Source organism: Schistocerca americana, chromosome 6 (assembly GCF_021461395.2).
Source record: "Schistocerca americana isolate TAMUIC-IGC-003095 chromosome 6, iqSchAmer2.1, whole genome shotgun sequence".
NCBI lineage: Eukaryota > Metazoa > Arthropoda > Insecta > Orthoptera > Acrididae > Schistocerca > Schistocerca americana.
The window spans coordinates 174,198,397-174,207,175 of record NC_060124.1 but is presented as its reverse complement, the minus strand read 5'-3'; the positions used below and the strand labels follow the sequence as shown (position 1 = coordinate 174,207,175).

The window sequence follows — 8,779 nt, the reverse complement described above, 5'->3', positions numbered from 1 at the left end:
GAGTGGGCAGGACACAACAACACGAATAGTAAATTTCCTGAAGTTGCGTGCATTGTTCGACTGTTAGCTGCAACAGCTTTAGATGGAACCAAACGAGTAGTATGGAGACCTTATATATTTCAGTAAAGTACGTCGGTTAAATCTAACGGCATGCCTGCAAGGATTTTTCAATTTAAAATGCGGTATTGTATCTATGAACGAAAAAAGAGAACGGATCGATAATTATAAAAACCGGAATGGATTGCACACCTTGGCTTTTAAATAGACTTGACTGTACACTGCCCACAGCTGAAGATATTCCAAGATGAAAAGCATCCTGTTTCCAGACTGATAGGAATGCTTTTAAAACATTGTGGAAGGGACAAATCGTGACAAGAAACATAATCCATTTTTCAAGGCTTGCTGGAGTTACAGAAAATGCGATTTTTCATATATTCATTACGTACTTGAAAAAATTACCAGCAGTAAACAGTCTTTCTTCTCAGTAGCAACTGCACATCGTACGGAAAACATCAACCTTCTTAACCATTTTCACCAGCTGTTAGTTCACAAAAGGAATCATCACGCGTCGCCAAGTGACAAACAGCGTATGACGTCAGAACAGGAATCCTCTAACATTCCGACTGCTTACAGTGCCATATTTTCAACGGGTGGCAGAAAGTGCAACTATTATTTTTTTCAGCATGCTCAACGAGTGCAGTGATTAATAACATTACCCCGATGTTTCAGTGTCCTACAATGCATATAGCTTGCACTGCAGCGCTTGGAACACCATCAGTTTACTGATAATCACACGGTGTTTTCTGCACATCAGAAATAATTAAATAATACCGAAAATTGGCTTTGTTTCTGACCTACGTTATTGAGAAATGTGATATACGAAATGGAGTGATGTGCACTGCAACTGCATAGCCGTTAAAATGCTGCACATTCGCAGTTATCTATCTTTCCCCACCTCACACGCAGACAATATACCATGGCATCGGGAGAAGTATGCAGTCAAGTAAGAGAATAATGACACACAAGGGAGATCACTGCTCATGTGCGTAATTTGTGGCTGTCTCTGGCGTAGAGCATACACAAGTGAAAACCTTCACAATCAGTAAAATAGATTTAACATTTAAACCCAGCTTTTCGTCCCTACCTGCGGAGGACATTTTCAAGGGGGATCGAATCTTCTTTGTGTGTCCGATTCACCCTCCGAATCACTACTGACTGCAGCAAAATTCCGTTTTTGAGTGCTTTCGCACAGTGACGTGACGTCAGATGTTTTGACTACCCGAGCACAATTGGTCATTGTCAACTGCCATAGTCTGTTGCTACTATTAGCCCATAGTGGAAGACTGGTACACATCTTCTTCACCATCGGAATCCGAATATCGTTCAGTTTTACACTCCCATCCTTTCTTTTGAAATTCCTGGGGTTTTATAATCACTAAGCGCTCTCTTTACAGCTTTCCACGGTATCCGCTTGTGGCCACCTGGCTGTGCAGCACGTTCCATAACAGCTTATCTAACACTTTCCCGCTTGAGCTATTGTCTTTGTGCTTTTCTAGTCGTTTATTGACCTTTTTTTTTTTTTTTGGTAGTACACATTTTCACTTCCCCCCAGTTATATGGGATCCTATATATTCCTGATTTTTGCAATGGTTGGCGAGCATCCTTGGCCAGTTTCAGATGATCCTGTACTTCTGTTTCCAGATTTTTTCTTTTTTTCAAGATTTTTCCTATGTGGCCAGTGACGCCCTTAATGAAAAGAAGGAAAACTTAGGATTTCACAGGACGCTTGTGCATCGTTTTGATTTCTGCGCCGTGGTCTTAACACCCTTTTTGCCTCAAAGTACGAATAACCATTTTGAGCAAAGCACTGGTGAAAGGTTGTGATTCCGCTTCAAGCAGCTCAGATTTGCAGATCTTCCTTGCTCTAACAGCCGAGGTTGCTATGATGTCTCGCTTTTCCTGTGGGTGGTGGTTTGAATCCCGGTGTAGGAAACCGTCCATGTGCGTAGGTTTGCGGTAAATAGTTTGGTCTATGCTACCATCTTCTTCCTTGAAAACTAGCAGCTAAAGGAAATTTTATCTTCCCTCTACCTCCTCCTCCGTGATAAACTGTATCCCGTTGAGATGTATGTGAAAACGACGTAGTTCCTCTGTGACATGCTTCCGCAAAACGAACACGGTCTGCTCCTCGAATTTTTTCCCGAGGAGATTCTTCCCATAGCTACACCATCCGTCTGTTCATAGAACTCATCGTTACATTTGAAATGCGTAATTGTGAGGCAATATTTAAACAGTTCAGCAAAGGGTGGAAAAACCCGACTCACAAGTTGCAACACCTCAGTGAACGGAACCATGGTAAATAGCGATACTACAGCAAAACTAATACTCACGGTCTGAGGCGCTGTGCCACGGTTTGGACGACTTTCCGCGTCGGAGGTTCGTGTCCTCCCTCGGGAATAGGAGTGTGTGTGTTGTCTTTAGCGTAAGTTAGTTTAAGTTAGATTAAGTAGTGTGTAATCCTAAGGACCTATGACCTCAGCAGTTTGACCCCACAGGAAGTTACCAAAAATTTCCGAATTCTCTCCTGCGGGACCACTATGTCGTTTGATATAACTGATAAAATGTGCCCAATTCTTGGTATATGATTCACAAAGGTCCACATACAGTCGTAATAACATTCTCAAGAACTTGATAATTGAACAGGTGCGAACCAATAGCACTAATTATAGATTTTAGAGGAACCTGTTTCTCGTGCATCACGGAAGGCGTGGCTATGGGGAGCCCCTTTAGCCCAGCTATAGCGAATTTCTTCGTGGAAAAATTCGAGGAGAAAATACTTGAAACTGCCAACATTCAACTATTTGGTTAGGTACATAGATAACAGGCAGTTTTGTCAAGACACAGCAGAATGGAATTAAATCGTTTTTACAGACATCTTAGCGGCATTAATTCGGAGATTCATTTGATCATGGAGGAGGAAGCAGGCGGAAGATTAGATTTTATTTATGTGCTAGTTCCCAAGAAAGAAAATGGTTTAGGGAAAACTCACGCACACAAACCGTTACCTACACTGGGATTCATGCCACCACCCATAACAAAAGCAACGCCTCATAAAACCGTTGGCGGATAGAGCAAGGAACATCTGCTAAACCAAGCTGTTTGTTGCAGGATTAAAACATCTCACCATTGAATTGCTGAAAAATGGTTAATCGTTCACTGAGGTAAAAAGAGCGTTAAGACAGCCGCGCTGATGTCACAGCGATGCACAAGCGGCCTATGAAATCCAAAGTTTTCCTACTTTTCATTAAGGAAGTTGCTGACCGCATGCGACAAATCTTGAGAAAATGGAATATCGCAGTAATCCATAAACCCATCAGGAATATACAAGATCACCGAAAATTGGCAAAGGATTCTCGCCAACCACTCGATAAAGCACAAATCTATGGGATTTCGTGTAGTTTTGTGTGGAAGTGCACATGAATGCTACAAAAGTAATGGCCAGAAAAGAACTGCAAGAGCACAAGGGCAACTGCACAAGCGCGAAGAATGGCAGATCATCTGTCGCTGAACATGCTTTGCAGCAAGGAGGCCACCACATTCATTTTGATAGGACTCAAGTACTGGCAGCAAGAAGTGGATCCCGTGGAAGGCTTTAAGAGAGGCCATAGAGATTGTGAAACACCCCAGGAATTTCAAAAGGAAGGAGGAGGGCATGAGATTGAAAGACATCCGGATACTGGTGCCGAAGTAGAAGTGTACCAGGCGTCCACCACGGCGAGATAGCAGCAGCAGACTATGGCAGTCGGCAACGGCCAATTGTTCTCAGGTAATCAAATCCATGTGACGTCACGCTACTGTGTAGAAGCCCACGAAAACGGAATTTTGCTGCAGTCAGTAACGAACCAAAGAGTGAATGGGACACACAAAGAAGTTACGATCTTCCTTGGTAAAGTCGTCTGCAGATGGAGACAAAACGTTGTGTTTAAATGTCAAATCCATTTGACAGTGGCATAATCGCTCAGAATATTTTACTGATGGTGACATTTGTGACTGTGCTAGTTTACATTTTACATGCAATAACCTTGTTTATGATGACAGACTTGTTTGACTGTCTGCATAATGTAACAAAAATATTTGTATATTAGAACTGTGGGCACTAGCTAGCAGAAACTGAGCGAGTACGAGATTAATGTTGTAGGCTGCATACTTTACAATTGAAGGCGCTGTTGTTAAGTGAGTGCTATGTCGCCTCCTTTCCTTCCCGTTGATAGTTCCGTGAGTATGACGTGTCTGAGAACAAGCGGTAGCTTCATACTCATCGACTCCTTCCCCTTACTGAAGCGAGTGGTGATTTAAGGCCATCCGTGACTTAATACTGATGTTGAGTACACGATCTCCTGTTGCACAGTAGCACCGAGAAGTCGGCTGGCTGTCGCGATAAGTGGCCTTCAACGAAGCTGTGTTTAGTGAATCTGTGGAGGATGTGAGACAAACATTAGGTAAAACCATGATATATTTGCAAGTAAGTTCCATTAGACGAGCAGAAATGTGTGCTATAATTCCACGCTACAGTTCACACTCCAAATGAGAAACATACATATTACTTCTAATGCAAACGAAATGGTACTATTCTTGTCTACTCCATCTCCGCCCTAAGAAAAGATTTGGTGATGTATTAAACGAAAACTGAGCACAGAGTAATGTCCCTGTGGCCGAAACAGGCGTGTTTTGGTGATGGCAACACCCGTTTATGAGCTTACAGCCACGTAGTGCAGCTTATCATACATTTTGTCATCAGTTAATCATCATTTGGAGAAAGCACTTCATGTTATGTTTTCTTGTACTGTCGTACAGGCACTGTACGGTCACGAAGGTGTGCGGACGTCAACACAATTTTAACAATTTTAGAAACAGATGTTAAACGTTAGAATAAATTTGCAACACTCTTCGAAAATGTTTTGCACATATATATATATATATATATATATATATATATATATAGGGTGGTCCACTTATCGTGACCGGGCCAAATATCTCACAAAATAAGCATCAAACGAAAATCTACAAAGAACGAAATTCGTCTAGCTTGAAGGGGAAAACCAGATGGCACTATGGTTGGCCCGCTAGATGGCGCTGCCATAGGTCAAACGGATACCATCTGCGTTTTTTTTAAAATAGGAACCCCCATTTTTTATTACATATTCGTATAGTACGTAAAGAAATATGAATGTTTTAATTGGACTACTTTTTTCGCTTTGTGATAGATGGCGCTGTAATAGTCGCAACGTATAAGTAATTGGTATCAAGCAACATTCCGCCAGTGCGGACGGTATTTGCTTCGCCATACATTACACGTGTTAACATGGACCGTTTACCAATTGCGGAAAAGGTCGACATCGTGTTGATGTATGGCTATTGTGATCAAAATGCCCAACGGGCGTGTGCTTTGTGTGCTGCTCGGTGTCCTGGACGACATCATCCATGTGTCCGGACGGTTCGCCGGATAGTTACGTTATTTAAGGAAACAAGAAGTGTTCACCCACGTGTGAAACGTCAACCACGACCTGCATCAAATGATGATGCCCAAGTAGGTGTTTAAGCTGCTGTCGCGGCTAATCCGCACATCAGTAGCAGACAAATTGTGCGAGAATCGGGAATCTCAAAAACGTCGGTGTTGGGAATGTTACATCAACATCGATTGCACCTGTACCATATATCTATGCACCAGGAATTGCATGGCGACGATTTTGAACGTCCTGCACAGTTCTGCCCCTGCGCCTAAGAGAAATTACGGGACGATGACAGATTTTTTGTACGCTTTCTATTTAGCGACGAAGCGTCATTCACCAACAGCGGTAACGTAAACCGGCAAAATATGCACTATTGGGCAACGGAAAATCCACGATGGCTGCGACAAGTGGAACATCAGCGACATTGGCGGGTTAATGTGTGGTGCAGCATTATGGGAGGAAGGATAATTGGCCTCCATTTTGTCGATGACAATCTAAATGGTGCAATGTATGCTGATTTCCTACGTAATGTTCTACCGATGTTACTACAAGATGTTTCACTGTATGACAGAATGGCGATGTACTTCCAACATGATGGATGTCCGGCACATAGCTCGTGTGCGGTTGTAGCAGTATTGAATAGCATATTTCATGACAGGTGGGTTGGTCGTCAAAGCACCATATCATGGCCCTCACGTTCACCGGATCTGACGTTCCCGGATTTCTTTCTGTAGGGAAAGTTGAAGGATATTTGCTATCGTGATCCACCAACAACGCCTGACGACATGCGTCAGCGCATTCTCAATGCATGTGCGAACATTACGGAAGGCGAACTACTCGCTGTTGAGAGGAATGTCGTTACACGTATTGACAAATGCACTGAGGTTGACGGACATCATTTTGAGCATTTATTGCATTAATGTGGTATTTACAGGTAATAATACTGTATCAGCATGCGTTCTCAGAAATGATATGTTCACAAACGTACATTATCACATTGGAACAACCGAAATAAAATGTTTAAACGTACCTACGCTGTGTATTTTAATTTAAGAAACCTACCTGTTACCAACTGTTCGTCTAAAATTGTGAGCCATATGTTTGGGACTATTACAGTGCCATCTATCACAAAGCGAAAAAAGTGGCCCAACTAAAACATTCATATTTCCTTACGTACTACACGAATATGTAATAAAAATGGGGGTTCCTATTTAAAAACATCTGCTTTCTCCCTTCAAGCTAGACAAGTTTCGTTCTTCTTAGTTTTTTCGTTTGACGCTTCTTTCGTGAGATATTGGGCCCGATCACTATCAATGGACCACCCTGTATATATATATATATATATATATATATATATATATATATATATATACCGAGTCACTCACCCTTTGTCTTTGTGTATCATATCATTGCCGAGACAGGATCCGTAGCACCTCAGACTGCTCACTGAGAAAGATCGGGTGTAGCTCATACGCCTGACCAGGAATAGCACGTTCTACAGGCTGTACAAGAAAGAGCCAGGTAAAAGTGCAGGACAAGTGGCTCTGAAATGTAGTACACATCGAAGGTCAGCATCGAGGATAATTCACGAGTAACTCACGTATCCGTATCATCTTCAACGTGTATTGCACCTTACACCTTGGAAGAGTTGGGATAACAAATTTCCATAACCAACCCATGTGGGTTGATCACAGTCTTTCTGGTACAGCACAGGTCAGATATCAGCATCGTCGTAAGATTAATGTACAGACTGAAACTTAAATGTTTCCTAACTGCTAGAGTTTGATTTCTGAGATGATTGTTGGCTAGTTTAAAGCGAGTATACGGAATTATTTTTTGATCTCTCGTGGACACTCGAAGACAGGTGCCATGCTTTTCGAGAAAGCCTATGTATAAAACTAGCCACATATTCAGGGAATAAACTACAAATGCTTTTGAGCGTCGTTTGTTTATCTGCTATGAAAATTGTGCAGATAAAATAAGGTCACAAACAGTTCTCAGAGGGTCGTACAAGCAATAATTCCTTCTATGCTCCATCGGTGAGTGGATTGGTGCCACAAAACATACCGACTACCAGACACACACGCGATATCGTCCTGAATATAGGTGCACACACCGATGTTTTAAAACTGGGGTCATTCACGAGATCCTAGTAGCTGTAAGTTGTAGTTTTCATGATTTGGCGTTCAAGAGATTTCTGCACTAACGGTCAGCACGCAAAATATTTGTTACCGAAGGGACGAGTTTATAAACAGAGAAACATACCGTGCTACTGGCGCCCAATGCCCCTCAGGAAACTGAGACATTTATTCATAACCTGCAGGCAACGTTACAGCTCCATGCAGTGGTACACAACTTGGTCATATCGCTTGCAAATCGTTACCATATACAAGAAGACTTAAAGATAATCAATTACTAATGAAAAAAGTGGCAATTGAATCTCATAATCAACAAATGAAACACAATTAACGTAGAAAAAAAAGCACTCCGTCATCAGGCCACAAGTGGCCCATCGGGACCATCCGACCGTCGTGTCATCCTCAGATGAGGATGCGGATAGGAGGGGCGTGTGGTCAGCACACCGCTCTCCCAGTCGTTACGATGGTTTTCTTTGACCGGAGCCGCTACTATTCGATCAAGTAGCTCCTCAGTTGGCATCAAGAGGCTGAGTGCACCCCGAAAAATGGCAACAGCACATGGCGACCCGGACTGTCACCCATCCAAGTGCCGGCCACGCCCGACAGCGCTTAACTTCGGTGATCTGACGGGAACCGGTGTATCCACTGCGGCAAGGCCGTTGCCCAACGTAGAAAAAACGAGGACAAATTGAGTGTGTAATCATCGAGCAATGTGGCGCAGTGGTTAGCGCACTGGACTCGCATTCGGGAGGACGACGGTTTAAACTCACGTCCGGTCATCCATATGTAAGCCTTCCGTAATTTCCCTAAATCGCTTAAGGCAAATTCCGGGGTGATTCACTTGAAATTGCACGGCCAGTTTCCTACACAATCCGGAGCTTGTGCTCCGTCTGTAATGGCCTCGTTGTCGACGGAACGTTAAACACTGCTCTCCTCCTCTTAATCTTCCTCCTCTTCCTCTAGTATGTGATCGGGCATATCCACCGGTACGGACCACTTAGATCAAATATCAAAAAGTATCTGCCCAGAACATTTAAAGTGCAACAACCACACGAATCTAATCGCGGGGAAAAGGGTATCCTACACTGAAATTTATGGGGAAAATCATAAAAAGATAGACTAGTGGTCTGC

The 8,779-nt window shown here is 42.9% G+C and overlaps 1 pseudogene; it reads right to left on the bottom strand.

Annotated features, from left to right (window-relative positions):
- Positions 1-8,194: 8,194 nt before the first annotated feature.
- LOC124620433 lies at positions 8,195-8,312 on the bottom strand (annotated as a pseudogene).
- Between the last annotated feature and the right edge of the window lie 467 nt (positions 8,313-8,779).